Source organism: Hyaena hyaena, unplaced genomic scaffold (genome assembly GCF_003009895.1).
Source record: "Hyaena hyaena isolate Hyena2069 unplaced genomic scaffold, ASM300989v1 scaffold_222, whole genome shotgun sequence".
Classification (NCBI taxonomy): Eukaryota; Metazoa; Chordata; class Mammalia; order Carnivora; family Hyaenidae; genus Hyaena; species Hyaena hyaena.
Window position 1 is genome coordinate 942,676 of NW_024080855.1, and position 23,040 is coordinate 965,715.

Genomic DNA, 23,040 nt, shown 5'->3' on the forward strand with positions numbered 1-23,040 from the left:
GTGCGACAGGAGATAGCTTGCAGAAGGTGGCTGAGAGGTTGGATGGGTTATCCACTTGTATGCTAAAGATATCCATTGTTCTAGAAGGAGAGAGAGGCTATATGCTGGTGCCAATAGCACTGAAGAATAACCACTGATCTGATTATCTGTAGCTTCTGGGAACCAGGAGCAATAGATGGAAGCCTACCAAAATATGATTCTCAATGAATAGCCCTTTTTCTCCAAGAAGGGAGGAATAGTAATGGTATATAGCAACGGAAAAGAAAATAATCTTCTGACAAAGCATTTGACAAAACTCAACACCGTTTGTGGTTAAAAAAAAAAACAAAACCTATCAGCAAACTAGGAATATAGAGAATTTATTTAATTTGATAAGCAACATCTATAAACATCTCACTCCTAGCAATAGACTTAATGATGAAAAAATGAGAAGCCTTCCCCATAAGATCAGGAACAAGCCAGAGATGGACCAGTCTCACCACTTTGATTTAACATTGCACTGGAAGTCCTAGCTAATATAAAGGCCAAAAAGGAAATAAAAGATACACATATTGAGAAAGAAGGAATTGAGTCATTTGTTCATAGATGGCATTATCATCTATGTAGAAAATCACAAAAGAATGGACAAAAACAATACTGGAGCTCTTAAGCAATTATAGCAAGTTTACAGGTATAAAACATAGCATTTATATTAGCACCCTAAAAACTTAAATACTTAGATATAAATCTATAAAAATATATACAAGATCTATATGAGGGAAACCATAAACTCTGATGAAAGAAATCAAAGTTCTAAATAGATGAATGTTCCATGTCCATGCACAGGAAGAGTCATTATCACTAAGATGCCAATTCTTCCTAATTTGATTAATAGATTTAACACAATCTCAATAAAAATCCAAGCAGAATTTTAGTGACTATCCCCAAAGTAATTCTAATGTTTATGTGGAATATGAAAAGACTCAGAATAGCCAATATAATTAATACTGAAGAAGAATAACAAAGTCAGAGGACTAAGTTACTGATAGTACTTAACTTCAAGACTTAACACAAAGCCACGGTAATTAAGATGGCATTGTATTAGTGAAAGAATAGGAAAAAGATAGTTCACTAGAATGAAACAGAGAAATAGACTCATACATTTATACTCACCTGGTCTTTGACAAAGGACCAAGGGCAATTCAATGAAGAAAGGATAGACTTATCAACAAATGGGGTGCTTTGATACTTGGACATCCTTATACAAAAATAATGTCTGCAGACATTACACTTTTCACAAAAATTAAAATGGATCATAGATGAAAATATAAATAATAAAACTAAAATTTCTAGAAATTAACATAGAAGAAAAAAATCTAGATGACCTTGCTTTTATCTAGGTGACCTTGATTTTGATGATGAATTTTTACACATAATACCAAAATCACCATCCATGAAAGAAAACATTAAGTTGGGCCTTAATAAAATTAAAAACTTCTCTTCTGTGGAAGGCATTGTCAAGAGAATAAGAGCCACAGACTGGTAGAAAATATATGCAAAAGACAAATCTGCTAAAAGACTGTTAAGCAAAGTATACAAACTCCTAAAACTCAATAGTAAAACAAAACAATGTAACTTAAAAATGAACAAAAGAGTTAAACACATACTTCATGAAAGAAGATATACATGGGGTGCCTGAGTGGCTCAGTCAGTTAAGTGTCAGACTCTTGATTTTGGCTTAGGTCATGATCTCATGGTTGGTGAGATCAAGCCTGGCATTGGGCTCCATGCCACAGTGCAGAGCCTCCTTGGGATTTTCCTTCTCCCTCTCTCTCTCTACCCCTTTTCCCTGCTTGTACTCTCTGTGTCTCTCTCAAAATAAGTAAATGAACCTTTTTTTAAAAGGATATACATCTGGCAATTATAATATGAAAAGATGATCCATATCAGCTATTATAAAAGAAATGCAAATTAAAACAATGAGGTCCTATTACAAACCTATTAGAATGGCCAAACCCAAAACACTGACAGCACCAAAAGCTGGTGAGGATAAAGAGCAATAGGAAAAACCCTACATTGCTGATGGGAATGCAAAATGGGATGGCCACTTTGGAAGGCAGTTGGGCGATTTGTTTTTTTTAATGAAACAACATATTGTTACCATATGATCCAGCTACCATGCCTTTTGATTTATCCAAATGAGTGGAAATCTTATGTCTACCCCAAAACCTGCACACAGATATATATATATATATATAGCATCTTTATTCATAATTGCCCAAACTTGGAAGCAACCAAGTTATTCCTTAGTAGGTGAATGGATAAAGAAACTATGGGACATCCAGATAATAGAATAATATTTTGTACTAAAAATAAATGAGCTATCAAGCTATGCAAAGACATAGAAGAACCTTAAATGCCGTCTTACTATGTAAAAGAAGCCAATCTGAAAAGGCTGAATACTGTATACTTCCAACTATGTGACATTCTGGAAGAGGTTAAAATATGGAGAAAGTACAAGATGAGTGTTTTCCTGGGATTTCAAGGAAGAGAGGGAAGAATGAATAGGTAGAGCATAGAAGATATTTAAGATAGTGAAACTAGGGGTGCCTGCGTGGCTCAGTTGGTCAAGCGTCGACTTCAGCTCAGGTCATGATCTCATGGTTCATGGGTCTGAGCCCCACGATGGGCTCTGTGCTGACAGTCCAGCTCTGTACTGGAGCCTGCTTCAGATTCTGTGTCTCCCTCTCTCTCTGCCCCTCCCCCGCTCATGTTCTGTCTTGTGTCTCTCTCTAAAAAAATAAACATTAAAAAAAGATACTGAAACTATTCTGTATGATACTATAATGGTGGATGCATGACATTATATGTTTATCAAAACCCATAGAACCGTACAACACAAAGAGTAAGCCCTAATGTAAACTATGGACTTTAGTTAATATATCAGTGTTGGTTCATCACTTACAACAAATGGACCATCCTGAGGCAGGATAATAATAGGGGAAACTGGGTGCCGGATGAGGAGAGTATGAGGAGGTCTTACTATCTTTTCTGCTCATTTTTTTTCCTGCAAACCTAAAACTGCTCTTAAAGTCTAATACTTTAAAGAAATTTAGTATTAACCCTAGTCCTTAACTTAGCTCTATGGAGGAATCAGATAGATATTGCCTACTCTGTTTAAGTGACTTGTGCTTGTCTCAATGATCAAATCTTAAAATGATAGATGTAAGGAAACCCACAGACTCATTCATTGTTATACCAAGCTATCAAATGTTAACTAATGATTGGCAAAATAAATCTGAAGGTGTCTGTCTATGTCTGTGTATGGTGTGCACACATTTTTCCTAAGCATTCAAAATACTTTTGGAGAGGTTTGACTATGAACATGGATAAAAGATGATAAGGAAGAAAATTAAAGACAGTAACTTAACTTAAAATCAGTTGGTAAGAGGTGGTGAATTTTAAGGATACAACATGTTTGTGTGTTCTAAAATTGCTTCATGTTCATTACTTTTGGTCTCTTCTTCTTTGGTGCAAACATTGACTTGCTTCCACAAATTTCCAGTGTCTATCTTCCTTCCAAAACCCATTCCTGCTCACACTTCTGGCAAAGAAAAGGCACATCCAATTTAAGAGAAGCTACACTGCCAGCAATGTAGTGTTTTACCCTTGCTATGGAAACTGCATTAGTGGGTGTTTTAAAAACACACCAAGCCATTACTTGAGTGTTCAGTATCGGCCGATGTCCTTGGCACAGATACTATGCTCCAAATTAATACTGATCCTCCTCAAATTTAGCCAGTACATGAGCCAATCTGTTTTAATGAAAGGTGAAAAATGTTGTTTCTACTTGTCAGCTAGACCCCAAAATACTGAGTGAAGTATCAAAATGGTTGCTGTACCTCTTAAGAGTATATTTGGTTTTAAGGTTCATTTGGTAAATCAATCCAATAAAAACACAGCAGTGAGGCATCTGAAAGCAAGGTCATAGGAATGTACTGTTCACAGAATGAAACTCAGTGTGGCCCTTTGAATATCTGCTACTGTGATCACTTTCTCTTAAAAATCCTGGAAATTGTGTGAGCCTATCTTTAAATATGGACATGTCTTTTATTGGTAGCAATATAAATGCTACATAAAATAGAATCTTGTCATACATAGCATTAAGACACTTCATTGCAGTATCTCCCAGTTGATGTACCTCTAGATAATTTCATTGTGTTTTCACACTGAAGAATTTTTTAAATAATCAAGGGTGTTAGTTAAGCATATAAAATAAAAATGATTTATGCATATGGAAGAATTTCAATGTGTCTTAGAAGAATTTATCACATTCTTTTCTATTAGGTGTATAGAATATTAATGGCACCAGAATATCTTGAAAATTTATGTAAAGGGAAGCTGTTACAAAATAAAACAAAATAAAAAATAGATTTTAGAATAAATGTATGAAGATAAAAAATGAAGATAAAAAATACATTTGATATTACAATAAACCTCAGCTTCCCTGATGAATTAGACTGAACTTTTCATTTACTGTTTTCCTGAACTATTTATAGGTCTAAGGTGCCATCTTCATTTTATTGTACATTTTCTTATCAGAGGAAAGATACACTAGACCAAAAATTACATTATAGTTCTAATAATTAAGGTAAAAGTTCTGGTGTTTATATGTTTTGTTCTGTTGGGGTTCTTTCCCTAAATGAACCAGATAATTAATCATGTTCTCCAGAGTGGAAAATTAGCCTAATTAGACCAAGGTCAAAATACACTTCACTGCTAAGGTTAATTAATTCTGGTCCCCTGGCTAGGATTAATAACTAATCTAGCCATTTAGTGGTCAACATTTATGAGATTGTATTTTACAATTAGAGTAAGTGGACTATGTTAATATTGGCTTTTATGCTTAAGAGAAAGGTATACCAGATTTTTCTGAGCACATTGCAAGCTATAAATAAATGCTAAGATTTTCACAGATTGTATTAAAATTAGAAATGTTTGTGTGTGCCCTCTGTCTCCACCCCACCCCTAAAGCAGTGTTTCCTGTGGGCAGGGACGTTGTTTGATTTACCATTTTTACTTCTGTGTGCCTAGAACAGTGTCTGAACAAGATAGACCTTCTATAAATCTTGGAAATGAATAGGAAAAATGAGTCATTGAGGGAATGAAGTCAAAGTCACATACACAGTTTTATAGTGAATGCTTCCCCAAATAAAACAATGAATTGATAGAAAACTGCCTTCTTAATCTGTATCTGTATGTTCTGATTTATGTGATCTATCACCCCAGTTCCCATCTCCACCTGCCCTTTCATTAGTGTCACTCCCTTTCTTTTGAATCTCAAAGGCGCCCTTTTGACCCCTTCTCTGTCTTCGTGCTTTTTCATGGTCTTTATAGCTGGGCTTCTTGGAGGCATTGTCTTCACTTAATGTCTTCTCTTTCTTGTCTTCTGTGGCAACTACTCCTCATTCTTGGACTCTCTGGTCTCCACTAAAACTTCTATGGCCAAGGTCCCCTGTTTGGTGCCAGATCAAGAGATCTTCTTACCTGGACTCTGAATCAGCTGATACCCTCCACCATGTTCTCTTTCTTTACCTTTGGTTTCCAGGACTTGAATGCTGCTTACTACTTTGATGTTCCTCTTGCTGGTCTAATTTCCAAGCCTGTCAAGGTTTTCACTACCTAACTCTTGGGAACCCAAGATTTGTTCTTGCCTTTGTCTTACTACTCTCAGAACACATTCCCTGAGATGGAGGAGGGGCCTCCCATAGTTTTCTGTAGTTGTTAGAGACTGTTGATGCCTATATCTATACAGCTCCCACTTAAAAATCTCCCTGAGCTTTAAGGGGAACCTTAAAAGGAATTTCCAATTGACATTTTCAGTATAAAATCCTCAAAATGAATCTCATCATTTCCCTGCAATTAAACCTGATAGTCTTCCTGAGTGTCACATCTCTGTGAGTGGCAACATCATCTCTCCAGAGACTCAAATTAAAGTTTGAGAATAACCTTCCCCCATCATTAGTTCTCAAACTGTTGGATTTTATAATCTTAATGTCTCTGCAATGCTTTTCCTTCTCTCAATTTTCCTACTGACTCTGTGTTGGTTCAGGGCCCTACCTGGTATCATTTCTTGCCTGCAGTACTTCAAAGGCCATCCGGCTTGTCCCTTCATATCATTTCCCATACCAGTCTAAATGCGAAGCTGATCATACCATTTCCTTCCTCTACACTCTTTGATAGTTCTGTTGCCCTCATTGTAAAGATGAAACCCCTAAGACTGGTGTTCATGTTTCAGCCCTATTTATTCTGGAACCTCTTTCAAGGAAGGACAGAGATTATGTCTCATTAATTTTTATACCCTCAAAAGTCTAGCTTAGTAGCTTATACTTAATGCCAATATATTTGCTCAATACATAGGCGAACAGATGAAAATACAAATAAGTGTTATTAAACTTTAATACATGGAAGGGAAAGTACCTCCATGTAGTTTGTCACTCTTAGCACCCATAGATTTCTTATAATGTGGTTTCTCTCATGATAAGTATAGTCATATTAAGCTGATGGTTGGTGAAAATCTTCCTGGAAAACATTCTGAATGATCAGAAATTGATAAAGTTATATTAATTTCAACAATAGGGTATTTTTTAATACTCAGTAAAAATTAATGATTCATGTCTGATATATTGACACCTTATTAACAAATATTTGTTTCATTAATGATATTATTAAAAGCATATGGCACACCCATTAGGCTACTTAATTTTCATAAAGGTCTTATAATGTGGTGTGATTATCCCTATTCTAAAGAACTAAATCATCCTGTTCCCTTCTCTTACATTTCCAGATTAAAGCAGAATCAGTCAGTTTGGGAATTTGGGACATAGTCGACATGTTTTAAGTACTAAATGGCTCTGGTAGCAAGCATCCTGTGATGCAACAAGACCATCTCAAAGCCATCATGTTTGATGACACTTGGAGTTCAGTGTCCCTTGCCTTTCTGTCTGTACCATTCATTGGGCATAAGCTGCCTGCCTGCCTGTCACAGAGTTAAGTCATGTACAATCAGACCTTTGCAGATTCGAATAAATCGGGGAAAGTGTATTTCTGTTGGGAATATCTGCTCTTGCAAAAAGAAACACAGGAAAGAAGGAGTATAGACACACAATGTGGTAAATGAGTACATTTATAAAAATGTACATAGAACATACATATATTTATATTTTTAAAGAGACTTTCTTAGAACTGCTGAAACATGAAAACGTGCTTGGATTCTCTTTTTCTTAACTGGGTGAATGAGCTGTGAATGATCAAAATAGGAGAAAGGGTAAGAAGTGAAGCTGAAATAAAATAGAGCAAGGCCTCATTGGTACAATAAGTCATACTCCCAACACAAAAATAACATCCTGACACTCACCTGTAGTGATACAGTCATTTTACATAGTGATTCATTGTTTTACCCTGTCTGGAGAGATTAAAGGAAGATCTTGACCATGTTTTTCTACAGAAGCATATTGAGTGATTGCTGTTATTTCTGGGTAAAATGAAGGGAAAAGTGATTTATCACCAAATCTTTCAAACAGGATCAGTGCCAACCTATACCAGTTTTGTTGGAGGCTATCTAGGATACTTGTCTGAGGAAACGCTTCAAAGGGCAGAGGTCTTACTGGGCCCGAATGAGACGGCAATTCTCAGCATCCTCTGCCATTTGCAATGAACGGCTCTAATGTCTCCCAGATGTAAACTAAAGAGCCCCCCAAAAGGCCCATTAAGCAATCTTTTTTGATAACTCTGACATTTAATAATGAACAGAGTTAACACCTACTCAGGGCAAGTCTGTAACACCATAATGTTGGTCCATCTTTTTTCTTCTGCCCTTAGGAGTTGTGAAGAAAAACTGTTTATCATTCTCTACAAGCTGCTCCTGAATAATGTCATTAATAATTCACCCCTCTGTGTAAAACAGCCTGCTCTCTGCAGACCCACTGTCCTCACAAGTCTAGGAAATCTGTGAGATTTACTGTGATCTTGGATCCCTAGGCGAAGTGGCTGCTGGACAGTGTGGGTTCTCATTCTTGTAACTTCAAAAGTGTATTATTATAAGAGGATTAAGCCACATTATCTCTTTTGAATTTTATTGTTCCAACATGAGCTAATTCTTGTGCTTTTTTTAAATTAATTCTAATTAATGCTGTGTGCTCTGGCCTCAAGGTCAAGAAACTGGATTTGTGGTCCTAGTTTGGCCAGTAATGGCCTGAGCAATGCCAACAAGTCTCTTTGGGGGTCAGTTTCCTTATTTGTAAATGAAAGACTTGAACTAGATCAGAGTTTTTCTTTGCACATCTAGACTGCTCGTGAAGCTTTGAATAGAATGTAAGGGTTCACCCAGACCTAGTGAATTAGAATCTTCTGGGACTGGATTGAGGAACCCTCTAAGTTTTCTTAGGTGCCTTTATGCACTGTTTTCTATCTTAGAGCCACTGAAGTACATTTTATGTCCACCCTTGCTCCTCAACTTCATGTCTATTCTCTGAGGGTCTAGCACCTCCCTTTCAACTTCAAGGTGACTCTTCCTCTGGCCCATTTTCCTGAGTGGTGTCAGATGCATAAGAAATACTGAATGAGTCAAGTCAGTAGAAATCATGTTTATAAGTCTCTTTCACTTGAATCATCCTTTCCTTTTCCTAAACCAGTACATATGAGCGTTAATGATACCTTGTGAGTCAAATTATGCAATCAGTAGTGTCTGACCTCAAGAAAAAGAGAGCCACGTCATACCATGTCCTGACTTGTACCACCTGTGCACCTGCATCTTGCCATCACTCTCTGTCTTGAACTTTATGCTTCTGATTATGATCATAGTTATTTTTCCACTCATTTACTCATTCCTTCATCTGTAAATATTTACCAAACACCTTACCAATTACCATACACTTGATGAGAAAACGAATTCAGTGGCGAGCCTAACTGAAATGGTGCCGGCTCTTGGGGAGTTAACATGCCTGTGAAGTATATAGATAGATAATGAATTGACATTTAAAAATGTATGAGGAGTGATAGAGGTCCTAGGGCATGCCTTGGGAACACAGGGGAGGATTAACTGACCCAGTCCACAAGGTTAGGAATGGGTTCCCAAGGAAGTGAATTTTAAGCCCACACAGAACTGCTGAAGAGCATTTAGGCTGAAAGAGGGCATGCTCCAGTCCAATGAGAAGACTCAAGAGTTTTAATGGAGTAGAGTTGGAGTCAGATGGCAAGAACCTAAGGAGTAGATGGAGGACTGGAAAGTATAGACATTAAATATTTTGTCCTTTCCCTTCCTGGAAATCCTCCTGCTTGCTCCCTGTGAGTCCACCTGAGTAATACACTGTCCCCATGATATTGGCCAACTGCTGTTGTATCTTCACCCACTAGGAAACTGCGAAATCTTTGCAGACAAAGGCAATCTTATTCTTTGTGTCTTCAACCTCTTACACAGTGCGGCACACACAGTGAGTATGCAAAATTTCCTCTCGAACTCAGCCTCTCCCTGTCTCTGTTTCCATCTTGGCTTCTCTACCACTGCTCTCATGCATGCTTTGTTACCACAGTATCTTCTGATCAGTTATCTTGATCCCGACCTGTCCTCCTATACTCCATTCTTCATTTGGTATCCAAAGCAATTTCTTTAAAAAAAGAGATAAATATTTTATTTCTTGTAGAAACCCTTCAGAAGGGTTTGGAGGATAGAAATTTCCCATATGGCTTTTGTCTTTTCAGGGCTCCTTTTCTGTATCTGGCTTCTGCATACTTTGTGTATGATCACGTTTACCACAGCAAGTAAAAGAATACCTTACCTCAGACTTTCCTAAACAGTGAGAAAATCATCATCTCACAAGTCAAAGTGCAGAGGTAGACTGGTTTCTAGGCTCAGTGTATCAGGGCTCTTGCTGCACTTCTTTGTAATGGATCCAGCTCAGCCTTTCTCAGTGTAATGCTTCCTTCTTAGTCTGGTACCAAACGACTAAGGCAACAGCTCCAGGTGTCAAATTACTTGATAATGACCAGAAGGAAAAGAGGGACTTCAGTTTCTCTCGTGCCTTTCTTAACAAGGTTTTTTTCCAGGGGAAAGCCCAGCAACTTTCTCATGCTCATCATTGGAGAATGAGATAGAGGCAATTATTCGCTGGGTAGGCAGCTAATGGTGAGAATTGCCCTCACTGCTTTCCTGATCTCCCCCATATCTCCTCCTCTCCCAGAAATAAACCACTCTTAATAACAAATATACTGGTCTGTCTGGAAAGTTCTTTGCTACTTTCTATATTCCTTCCCTTGGCTAATTCCAGGCTCTGCTTTATAGTGTATTTTTATACACAGTTTTTTTCTCAAAAAAAGGATTTAGGTTTGATATAATATAACCATCATAAGTATATTTAAATATGAAGCATGCAATCTATTTTAATTTCACTAAATTAAGACAGAAGAGTATACATTTCAAATGTTTGATGGCTGTATCAGTATAAATTATTCAAGTTGAAAGCTTAATAAAAAGAAGAGTACTTTTAAACATCAATCAAGGTAGATGTGTTTATCAAATATTCAAGATTAAAAAGAAGTCTCTGACTTATACACACACACCTGGCTACTGTTCCTTAAATGAAAATGTTTCCCTTTGTGACCCCCCCTATTGTCTGACAAGAACAACATTAGTTTGCCTGTTTTGGCCTCTTTTTATGGCTCCATTTCTTTTCTTGGTGGAAACTCTCAGGTTGCCCCATGGTAATTAACCATTGCTAGGACCCTAGTCCTCACCCCTTGGGCACCACAGCCAAAGTAGCCTCAGGTCTCCTGCCTTCTATCACTGGTGGATGTGGGTGCACTATTATACTAATGAGCTTACCTCAACATAAGTGCATTGCTGCTTAACCCTTACTTCTCTACTTTGATGGAAGCAGGGACTTTCCCCTCCCTCCCCGCCCAGCTTATCCCTGGTTTTTCTTTCCTAAGAACAGCTGTTTACTTTTATTCCCATTACTTGGCAACTTAATTGCCACCGACAATTACTGTGGTCATGTGGGAGCTCTTTTTTCTGTGGGTGATAGATTTTCTGACTGTTATGGCTGCCATTTTGGCTTCCATCTGAGTGCAGTATCTGCATAACTGGCTTATTTTCAGAGCTCTCATTCATTCTCTTGCTTCTTCTCTCCCACATTGTTCCTGGTGAGGGAAGAGTGTCTTGATTGTTTTGGGTCTAAAGGTTGTGGAAATCAAAATTTCTTCCCTCATTACCATGTTCCTCCTAAATTCCAATAACATATTATGTTACTAGAATAATGAAAATAAACCAATATGAGCTCCCAACTCTACCTGTAGCTAAGACGCCTGCATTAAATTAGCCAAGTGAGGAAACACTGCGCTTTGTATTGGTTCAAAAAGTGTTGCAACGTGTGTAAAAAGAAAAACAAATCATAAATCCATATGCTATTTTCTATTATTTCATGCACATTTATGGTATTTCAAGTGTATTGTCTCACATTTGCTTTTGAGTTGGAGTGGAAACCTAATTAGAGTTTGTAACATTTTTACCATGGACATTAGGATCTATATCCCAAACACACAATTTGCAAGTGAACTTCCAATCACAGCCTGCAACTAAGGTGGGGACGACCTGTACATGAAATCATAATGGCAGAGATGTTATGTCTTATTTCCCCTTTGATTGTTTCAAGAATAAAGGGAGCAATTTCCATTTGAAAATTTAATAGTGTAAAAAATGTCTCTGTGTAGTTGAACAATCACTGAAAACTATGAGAAAATATTTCACAGGTACAGATACTCAGGGTCTTTTAAAGTTCCAAGTATAAGATACTTGGTATCATCATTTAGAAGGAATAGCATGATCATTCCTTCGAAAAATGTATATGACTTCTGGTTAAAAACGCAATTTGAGGCATCCCTTCTGCTCCACACTTACCAGTGATTTAAAACAAATAGGGAAAAAGGAAAGTTTCAAAGACAGAGCCAGGATTCAAACGAAGATAAATAAATCCCTGGGGAGAAAATGAAACACAAATCTGGGATTGGGCCCAAGAAACAGGGAATGGTGGGTGACAGTTTGCTCCTTTGGGGTTACAAAGACCGATATGCTCCATATGGATGAAGAAGTGGACCAAGGCTCTCTGTTGGGTGTCTCTCAAGGCTGGAGAAGCTGCTCCCAGGGGCTCCCAGAAACCATGACCTCTGTGGAGCCACATTTAGGGAATCAAGCTATCCATCCCTAATGGATAATACCTTTGAAGCTTTCAGGATTCAGGTTAGATGTTTGACCTTCCAGGGTCTGTCTTCTTGCCTCCTTTTTCTTCTCTGATGACAGAAGGGTCGTTCTTCTTCCACTTTAATGCCAATCTACCATCATCCACTCCAGTCTTGTAGGAGACAACATCAGGGAGTCTTTCTCTTCTGTATCTTTGACTCCTTGGTCTTCACAGTCTTTTACATGATTATTTAAACATACTCACTTGACCCTCTGAAGGTCAACTTCAGAAATTGACCAAAGGAAGTTTCTTTAAAAAAATTATTTCATACCTCCATGTCTTGCTGTGCTGTTTCTTTCTGTAAATCCACAGGTAGCGATGCCGTCATGTGAAATAAGAAGGGAAGTGATGGAAAGGAATGAAGGCAGGAGTAATGTTGGTGCTGGGATGTTCACTTCTTTTGTGAAGTAGTTGGCTTCTTCAGTAGCTAAGAATAAAGAGGATGGGAAAGAGAACTTTGGGGAGACAGCATGGCATGAAGAAGTAAAAACTACAATATGGAAGCTTTGAATGGTGATTCAAAAAGAATTTCCTTATCTTATAGTAGGTGGACACTTGACTGCTGATATGGACCCCGTCCAGACTCTAGATGAATAGTAAAGGCTGGTGGCCACAGTTTCTCTTTTCTAACCTGAGGAGTTCCTCAGAAATGTGAGCGTCACTGATCCTCAGACCTTAACTAGAGTGACATTAGGGAGCAGAAGTCATTTATTCATATCCTTTGTGCCACTTATTTGTAGCTTTCATAGTAAAATAAGGTACAAAAACCTTGAAACTAGTTGAAGTCTTTTTTTTTTTTTGCCAATTTGAGCCTCAAGTATCCTATCTTTAACATACTTGAAAAATTTGGAGTCATGTGAAAGTTTGGAATATTTGTTGCAAACGACTGTGAAAGGAGGTCCATTTAAAGGAAAAAAAAAATAAGGAGAAACTACTTCTCAGATACCCATTGACCCAAACCTCCTCTCTAAGTCCCAGGCCCTGCAACTCAGCAGGTCAAAATATGAACTAATCTCTGCCCACTATGATTTCTTCCAGTATCTTTCAGTTAAGACATTTTCTTCCTCCCAGGCATCCACACTAGGAGCTTAGCACAGACCTCTTGGTTCTGCCCCTTCAAACCTACTGAAATAGGCATCTTCCTCCATTTTCCCGCAGCTACAGTTCAATTTCTGTCTCTCAAAAAAAATCTTTCTTATTAGCTCTCTACCCCAAGTCCCGTCACCCCTATGCCTGTCTTTCTCACTATATGAGATACCTGTTTAATCAAGCACAGTTCTAATCAGAATCGATTTAGAATTTGCAGTTGCATGTGGTTTCTCCTTATGTAAGGCAGCACTGCACCATAGTACTTTCAGTGATAAGGAATCATTCTGTATCTGTGCTGTACAATAGCATGTCCACGAGTCTATTGAACACTAGAAATGTGGCTGGTGCAACTGGGAGATTGAATTTTTGCCCGTATTTACTTTTAATTTAGATGTAAACAGCCACACCTGGATCGTGGCTATCATATTGGACAGTGAAAGTCTACAGGCTAAAATCCGAAATTTTCACCATGGTACGTAAGGGCCTCCCCATACCAATCACAGCCTCTTTACCTCCCCCTCCTCTCCCATCCACTCGGCACCTGTGCTGTAGACTCACACTGCTACTTATCTCCCCAGAACTCCAAAAGGACCTCATGTTCTGGCTTATTCTTTGTGAGTGTTGGTTTGGGTATATTTTGATACATTCTTTTTTTCTTAACCTCCTGTGAACACCTAAAACTCCTATAAGGTATGCTCAAATGTTCTCAGGCATCAGTTGACTTCCTTTTCAGAGTTGCCATCCCAACTTGTCAATTCTCTAATAAAGAATTTAACATACTGCCTGGCAATTGTTCATTTCCTTATGTATTATCCTAAGTCTTATTTTCCCCTTAAATGCTCAGTTAGAAAATAAGTTTCACAATTATTACCTATGACAGGTTACTTATATGTGGGAGGGGGAGGAGTCAAGCTAAATTACAAATGAATTATGAAAGAGAAGAATGAAAAATAAAGTAGTACTAGGATCACCACAATTACCACCACTATATACTTTAATGCATATAAGTCTTTTGAGGGAATTTAAGGGAAAGAGCTGACTTTGACCTTCACAGAACATCTAACATTTTCCTTTACAATTCTAAACTGTATTCTTTTACCTTTTACTTTGTGTATATTTCAAATGTTCCTATTTGATGTCAAATCTTTTAAAACTAACTAAATGATAAATTTTCCATTGAGTACACCATAGATCTTTCAAGTTTACACAAAAGTGAAACACTTCTCCTGGATTTTCCATCCATTGATTGGAGAGACGGGGATGATATTTTCAAAGTGATGCATGGTGGTAGGGGAAAAAAAAAAGGTCAGTTAAAACTGCTAAATACGGCCAGCCTTATAAAAGTTTTATAATCATTACCAAAAAAAAAAAATCAAAGTGAATTAATATTTTTGAAATTTCCTGGGAAAATAACTTCCTGCTCATTGAAATATCTTGGCACCATTCGCATCTTTTGAGCTCACTGGAGGATGAAGAGAATAGCTTCCTTCTTGTCCTGATTTTATGGAAAGCAAAGCATTCTGCTACGTTTTTGAGGATGATATTACCATTTACCATTTTTTTAAAAGTGATTATTTAAAAGAGTCTGCTCCTTACTATCTATTCAAATTATTCTGGTTTCATTGGCACTATTATGTGCAGACAGTCGAAAGGATTATGGCTATTAAACAGAGTTGAATGTTAGAGAAAATGAATACATAATGACTGGGTTTCTGTTACTTTTTATTTTTACTATGAAGAGTGTTGTAGTATAGTCAACCAGCTTTAAAATTACGGACGCTGAGTTATTTGACAGGCAAATCTAGAAATGCTGATAATGGTTTTTGTAGGAACGATATCAGGAAAGAATTTTGAGAGAGAGTCTAGATATTAACCTAGGTACTCCTCTCTCTCTTCCTTTCTGATCTCTGCAGGCTGAATGGGAAATGTTCTATGCTCCAAAGCACTCTGTGTACATGCACATTTATCACTTAATTTACCAAGTTACATTGCAATTAGATGTGTATATTTCTGCAGGCTCACTGCTCTGAGCTCATTGAAGCAGAGTACCATGTACTATTACTCAGCATTGGAGCCCAGCACATTGCCTTAACCTAGACATGCACTCAGTAAATGTGTCCAGGTGAAAGAAGAGAGGGGAGAGGATTATTTTCTGGGCAAAAATAATGATGAGCATATTCTCATTCAATTTTAAAACATCTAAAAGCTCCTGATTTTAGGAGACCTAAAGCCTTTAAAGTAAGAGCCCCAATAAAAACTTAGGGCAAAACAAACTTGTATTTTAAAATACTAATTGATAACTCCTTCTATATGAAAGATATGAAAAATGGAAAGTCTACCCACTTCTGAAGTATTTGCTCATGACAAATTTGGGACCTTTGAAAATATTTAACAGATATTTCAAGAATGCATTTTTGCGACTTGGGAGTATTTTATGCTATGTGCTTTTTCTCTTTAAGTTTGTTTATTTTGAGAGAGAGACAGCATGAGTGGGGGAGGAGCAGAGAGAGAGGAAGACAGAGAATCCTAAGGAAGTTCAGCACTGTCAGCTACAGGGCTCTAACTCCTAGTTCATGACATGAGCCTAAGCCAAGAGTCAGATGGTTTACCTTATATATACTTATATATATATACTGCTTTAGAATAACACCCTTTTTAAGAGTTCAATATTTTAATGAAGTGATTTAAAGATCAGTTAAGAGAGAATATCTGCCAGTATCTATTTGCGCTTCCTAGAATGGGACATAATCAATTACTGTTTTTGAGTCAAATAATATTTGTTTAACATACATTGTTGATGCTGGGAATAGTTGCCCTGTAAATGAGGTAACAGGTGTGGCTCTTCCCTAATTTTGTTGTGAAGTCCTCACTATGTTTCACTTATATATGAATTCCACATTCCAGGGTTTCCTAAACTACAGGGTCGTAATATAATTTAATTGTGTTCTTATGCGCATCATTAATTTACTCAGTGTGACAGCCGTGTCTACATCATCTTGAGCCACCTCTGACTATGAGGGTTATATTTTTTAGATAATTGTGGTCTGACTTGGTGAATTTACAGTTGAGGGTTTGGAATGGATACCCATGAAGTCACCATTAATTCTTTCATTCCTAATTTTAGAGATTAAAAGATTATTTTTGAAAAGGTTCTGCCTCAATTTGCATCTTGGCAGCCCAGATGTGCCAACTCCCTTAAGAAAACTTATCTTCAAGTGTCGTGTGCAGCCCTTGGTCATTCAAGGACCTTGGGTGCTGTTCCCTTGACCAGTAGCTACTCACACTCCACTGTGCTGTGCTTTCTCCTTTATCTACTACCCCCAATAATTTTTTTGTTGTATATTTCAATGCCTAGTCAGCTACATATCTAATTCTGTTTTATAAGTTCTATTCTGAAACACATTAGCCTGTATAGTGCACCAAGTGACAGGATGGAATAAAACTTGCTGTTCAGAAATGGTAAAATCTTACTGGAAAACCACTGCCATCTTTGTTCCACTGAACAGAAGTGGGCATCTAAAATGTCATGAATTATGTCAAGTGATGTGAAAATGTTGGGGTTCAGAGCAAATGGTCAAGAAAGAATTCTTAAAGTATCTGCAGTGCAAAAACAGGGGTTTTATTAAAGCACAGGGACAGGACCTGTGGGCAGAAAGAGCTGCACCGGGGTTGTGAAGAGTGACTGATTATATGCTTTCAAGTTGGGAGGGAGTTAGGGATCGTGTAAATCTTTAAGGAATTTGGAAGCAAGGTTTACAGGACCATGACAAACTAGCTTTTGTTAGGAAAATGTCATTACTACTGTCCACTAAAGCCTTAGTCATGAGTCCCTTCAGATGTATATCAGTGGGCCATTTGCTTGAAGGATGACTGCTAACATATATATCTTGGGAGGGGGTAGAGATAAAGGAAGTTTCCAAAGGAATTTTTTATGTCAAAGAATACTTCTAGGATGATGAAGGTCAGGATAATGTTAAGCTAAGGTTGCCCTCTGCCCTTAGCAAAGTATTAACATGGAGGCAGTTGAGTTCCTAGAGGAAGGTCACTCTGCAGATCTCAAGAACTCGTCAATGGGCTGTAAATTGTAAGGAAATTTTTTTCCTAAATTTCTTTTGCCATGTTCTCCACATCCTTAAGCATTGGTAAAGCCATATAGATTGAAAAAATATAAGAATTAATGAATATTTGCCACCATTAATATGAAGTACAAAATTTGCTTTTGATTTTTTAATCTTTTAGAAGTATTTTGTAAATTTTTTTCTTGGCTTGCCATAATGTGTTGTTCTGACTTATCAATGTTGTGGGTTTTTTTAAAAAAAATTTAAATGTTTTATTTATTTCTGAGAGAGAGACAGCATGAGCAGGGGAGGGTCAGAGAGAAATAGGGAGATACAGAATCTGAAACAGGCTCTAGGCTCTGAGCTAGCTGTCAGCACAGAGCCTGATGCAGGGCTCGAACCCATGAACCGTGAGATCATGACCTGAGCCGAAGTCAGACGCTTAACCCACTGAGCCACCCAGGCGCCCCATCAGTGTTGGTTTTGACTGGATTGTATTTTTCTATTGGATATGGTCTTTCTAATAAAATTTTACTCAAAGTCTATTAGAATTAACCAGAGCAGATTCTCATTACAAAGTCATGACGGTAATAATGAGGTGACCCTGATTTCCTTGGACCTTCATGTTTCCTGCTTTTCGTACCTACCTAGGATTCCAAAGTAAATCCTTTATGTTGGAGAAATGGAAGTGTAGTTAACAAAATGGTGACACCATTGTGGGAATTGTGACCAATCACTTGACTTACATGTGGAAATAAGACAAGAATTGGCCTTGCTCCAATACACAGCTCCCCCAATCTGAAAGTAGAGTGTCCCTCTGTAAGCCTTCTTAAGCCAAACTTCATAAAGCAAAGAAGCAGTTGCCATTAATTGATGTGAAATAATTTCTGAGAATTCCCAGACTCCAAAATAAACTCACGTGGGCTTCTCTGATACCTTTGGGCACATCCTGCTAATAGAGGCACAAAATAAAGTAAAGCACAGATGATCACAGATACAGCTCAAAGTTAGAGTGGCTTGGTAAGGAGAGGCTGAGAGTAGTTTCCAGGCTAGGAGCATGCCCGTGGCCACCCTTGCTGCTTGAGGACATGCCCCCTCTACACAGCTTGCTGCAAGACAAACACGAATCTGTGTTTTCACTTTTCGTCTATTTTTGTCAGAGCAAAAATTCTCTTCAGATTTCTTTCAGTTAGCAAAAATAGGTAATAATGTAGGTCTTTGATAAAAGCAAAGTGGCCTAATGCAAACTTTCAAAAAGTAGGAGATAATGTATATACAAAAGTTACTCAGTTATAATTTACTTGTGATCTAGTGGAGGCGCTTGTCTCAAATAGACTAATGGTGTTTAGTGTCACCGTAATTATCTAATACTGTTTTGAAATTTCTGGCCAATGCAATACAAAAGATCTACAAATATTAGAGCCAGTTAAATAGTGATTCTTTCTCCTTATAAGTCATATTCTTAAATATATTTTAGATCAAAAGGAGTCAAGTGAAAAAAAACTCAGTTAATAAGATCTCAGTAACTTGGAAAGATATAAGATAAAGACATTCAGTAAGAAAATTTTGTGAACATTCCTTTAGAAAATAAAATGGTAATATCTCATTTATCTTAGCAAAATTATATAAAATAATGAGTAATCACCTAAGTAAGAATTACATAGAGTCCATGTAAATTGAAAAATCATAAAAGAAGAACTATTTCTGAAAGAGAATAGTACATATTGTAGATATTTCAATTCTCTACAATTTGACAGATTTATTGCAATCCTAACAAAAATTCCAAAAACATCTTTTAAAAAAAACTTTAAATATTTTGGGGCATTCAAGTGGCTCAGTCAGTTAAGTGCAGGGCTCTTGATTTAGGCTCAGGTAAAGATCTCAAGATCATGAGATCCAGCCTTCCATTAGGCTCCATGCTAAGCATGGGATTCTCTCTGTCTCTCCCCCTCTCTCTCTCTGCCCCTCTTAGACTCAAGTGCATGCTCAGTGTCTCTCTCCCTTTCTCTCTCTCTCTCAAAATAAACATTTTTTAAAAATTTAAATATATTTTAAGTTCACCAGAAATACTGAGGAGGAAATAAAACGTAAAAACGAAAAATGAGTAAGGAGGTCACAAGTCAGCACTGCAAGACATTTGTTCAACAATAATTGACCTCATGTGTTGTTATCTTGAGAGTAGACAGATGAATTAGTCAACCAGAAATAGATGCTGACATATTGGAAATTTAATATATCATTAGAATGATCATAAGTCTATGAAGAAGAAAAATTTATTTAATACATACTGTTAGAATACTTGGCTAACATAAAGAGAATAAAGTCAGTGCAAACCTCATATAATGCAGTAAAATAAACCCTTGAGAATTAAAAATTTATTTTTTTAATGTGTGTTTATTTATTTGAGAGAGAGAGAGAGAGAGAGAGGGAGCACTAACAGAGAAAGGGCAGAGAGAAAGAGGGACAGAAAATCCCAGGCAGGCTCTAGGCTCAGCACAGAGCCTGACATGGGGCCCAATCTTAAAACTGTGAGATTCTGACCTGAGCCAAAATCAAAAGTTGGACGCTTAGCCAACTGAGCCACCCAGGTACCCCAAAAAGTTATTTTTTAAAAGAGCATTTGAAGAAGACTCAATTTAGTATTTATCAAATGTGTGAATGGTAAAGGAAAGAACTGCTTGTGCTTCAAAAAATATAAAAATAATAGAAAAACATTCAGTATAAAAGTTCTTCAGCTTCTGGGCATCAAAAATCTACATATCAAAAAGGCATAACAGAATGTTGCATATTTATTATGCCAAATGATTATAAAAATTAAGTGAAAAAAGTCTGAAGTAACTCAATGTACAAATGGACATAGGCATGGACAGACAGTTCACAAAACAGGAGCCACAATGATCAAGCAAATATGTAGGAAGTTATTCAGCCTTATAATTAATAAAAGAAATGCAACTAGGTTTAATTTCTCATCCATCAGAAAAAAGCTCACAATAAAAGTAAAGCTACTCATCATTGCTATCTAACTGTGCAAATAAAATCTAACTATTATATATAATATACAAATAACTAATATACTTGTTCTACAAAAGCCATAGTAAACTGTATACCCACTGATATTCTCAATCGTATTTCTTACACTCTGTGTAAAGAAATATTTCAAATACATTAATCTTAAAGCCTTATATTTCTAAGTTTTGGAAACTATAGGGCAAAACACATGTAAACTATAGTACATCCATGTAAGAAAGAATTATTCAGCCATTAAAGATGAAGGTTAACAAAGGCTGCATAGCACTTGGAAAATATTTGTAATCCATTTGTAACCAAATAGACACAAGATACAAAATTGCAAATGCTTACAATAACAGTGTAGAATAGGGTTATTTAAAAAGACTAGAAGGGGCGCCTGGATGGCTCAGTCAGTAGAGTGTCTGACTTGGGCTCAGGTCATGATCTCAGGTTTGTGGGTTTCAGCCCTGCCTCGGACTCTGGGCTGACAGCTCAGAGCCAGAAGCCTGCTTCAGATTCTGTGTCTCCCTCTCTCTCTGCCCCTCTCCCATTCATGCTGTGTTCCTGTCTCAATAATAAATAAACATTTAAAAAAATTTTAAAAAGACTAGAAGGAAATACATCCATAATATTAACAGTTGTGTTTGGGGAATGAGACTCTGAATTTATAACTTGGACAATTAAAACTATATTGATATTCAGGGCCTTTTGAAGAAGGAAGTGATTTATCTAGGTAGTCAAAGTATTGCTATGCTGCTGAATTCCCTATAAAGCTCTTAGGAAAATGTTTTTAAACCACAGGGAGACCCTCACATCCTCTTTATAATATCCAGGATGCCAACACTTCTAAGAGGAAGAACTACCAATGGAAAAACAAACAAACAAATCTTGCCTCCCTGTCTTTCCACAGTCGTACAGCTAATTTATTAAAATAGATTTCCTGTAGATTTCCAAAAATGACTTAATACCTAAAGGCAAATATAGATATCAGAGATTCTCCATGTATATGTGCTTATTATTCTAAGGCAATGGGTAAGTGGGAGAATATTTCCCCCAGTTCGAGACATGGCAGATGATATTAACATCAGTATCTAAGTTACCAAATCTGACGCCAGTTGTGAAATATACTGTATATACCATGGAGTCAGAAAAGAAATGTTCCTAGTTATATTATGATATGCCGTTGGCTGTAAGAAACATCCTTGCTCTGGGGTGCCTGGGCAGCTCAGCTGATTAAGTGCTCAACCCTTGATTTCAACTCGGGTCATAATCTCACAGTTGGCGGGATGGAGCCTGCGTTGGGCTCTGCACTGACCATGCGGAGCCTGCTGAGGATTCTGTCTCTGTGCTCTGTGCTCCTCCCCTGCTCACAAGCCTGCACACAGGCTCTCTAACCAAGCAAACAAACAAACTTTAAAAAAAAAAAAAAGAAATATCCTTGTTCCATACATGTTAATCTTTTAAAATGCATATTAAAATGGATGAAATCAGTGGTGATAACTTGCTTGCACTCATTCCGCCTGTACCCTCCTAGGAAAAGATGTCTGAAAGGGAGCAAGAAGAGACGAGGACGTGTACTTCCGGGGTGGGCAGGGGGTCTGAGCGGATGATTACTGCTTCTGGGAGGCTTCCTTGAGCAGCTTGCCCACGGGCTCAGCCTGCATTTCTGTTTTCCACTTTCCCACTCACAAATGCCCCGTTATCATTCATTGCCGATCAAAAGGCAAGAGGTCTAGAGTAAGACTCAACTAGAGCATCACCACAGGTGTGTGTGCGGCGCACTCTGCTTGGGACAATGAGCGCCTGAGGCAGAACATGCCTCTTGCAGACCCTCTACCACCTAGTTTCCTGTCCCTCTTCTCAGGCTTGCTTTTCTGCTTGAGGCAAATAGGCTGTGGTGTTTGCGCATGCGCAGCACACTGACCCAAGTGAGAACAGCCTTGTTATAAGGATGATATTGAATGTTTCTTAATTGATTTTCGGTATATCATTGAAAAACTTACGTCTGTAGCAAACTATTTGATATACACCCATAAGAAGTTTGGGGAGAAAGGTGATTTGTAGCTTGAGGTCAAATACCATAAACGTCTTGTCCTTATTTGTGTTAAAGTTCTAGCAAAATAGAGCATGTTAAAGATGTATTGTCAAAAACTGTACATTAGGGGGTTGGTGCCTGGGTGGTTCAGTCAGTTAAGTGTCCAGCTCTTGATTTCAGCTCAGGTCATGAGATCTTGGTTATTGGGATCTAGCCCCGCTTCGGGCTCTGCACTGACAGTGTGGAGGCTGCTTGGTATTCGCTCTCTCTGCCCCTCCCCTGCTCGTTCTTTCTCTCTCAGGATAAAAAAATATATATTTTTTTTAAAAACTGCACAATACGAACCTTTACTACAATGTGGTAACTTGAGTGTAACTATTTGCCAATATTTCTAACAACTCTTTTATTGTATTAAATTTGATGGAGTTCACTTCTGCGGTTACAGGATGTTATAATAATATCAGTGATAATAATCCTAATGTATTTTAAAAGTATTGGAAAAGGTGATATCTGTTTGAGGCATTATTTAAGTACGGATTATTCAAATATATTCTCTAATGATATCTAATTGTTTAGT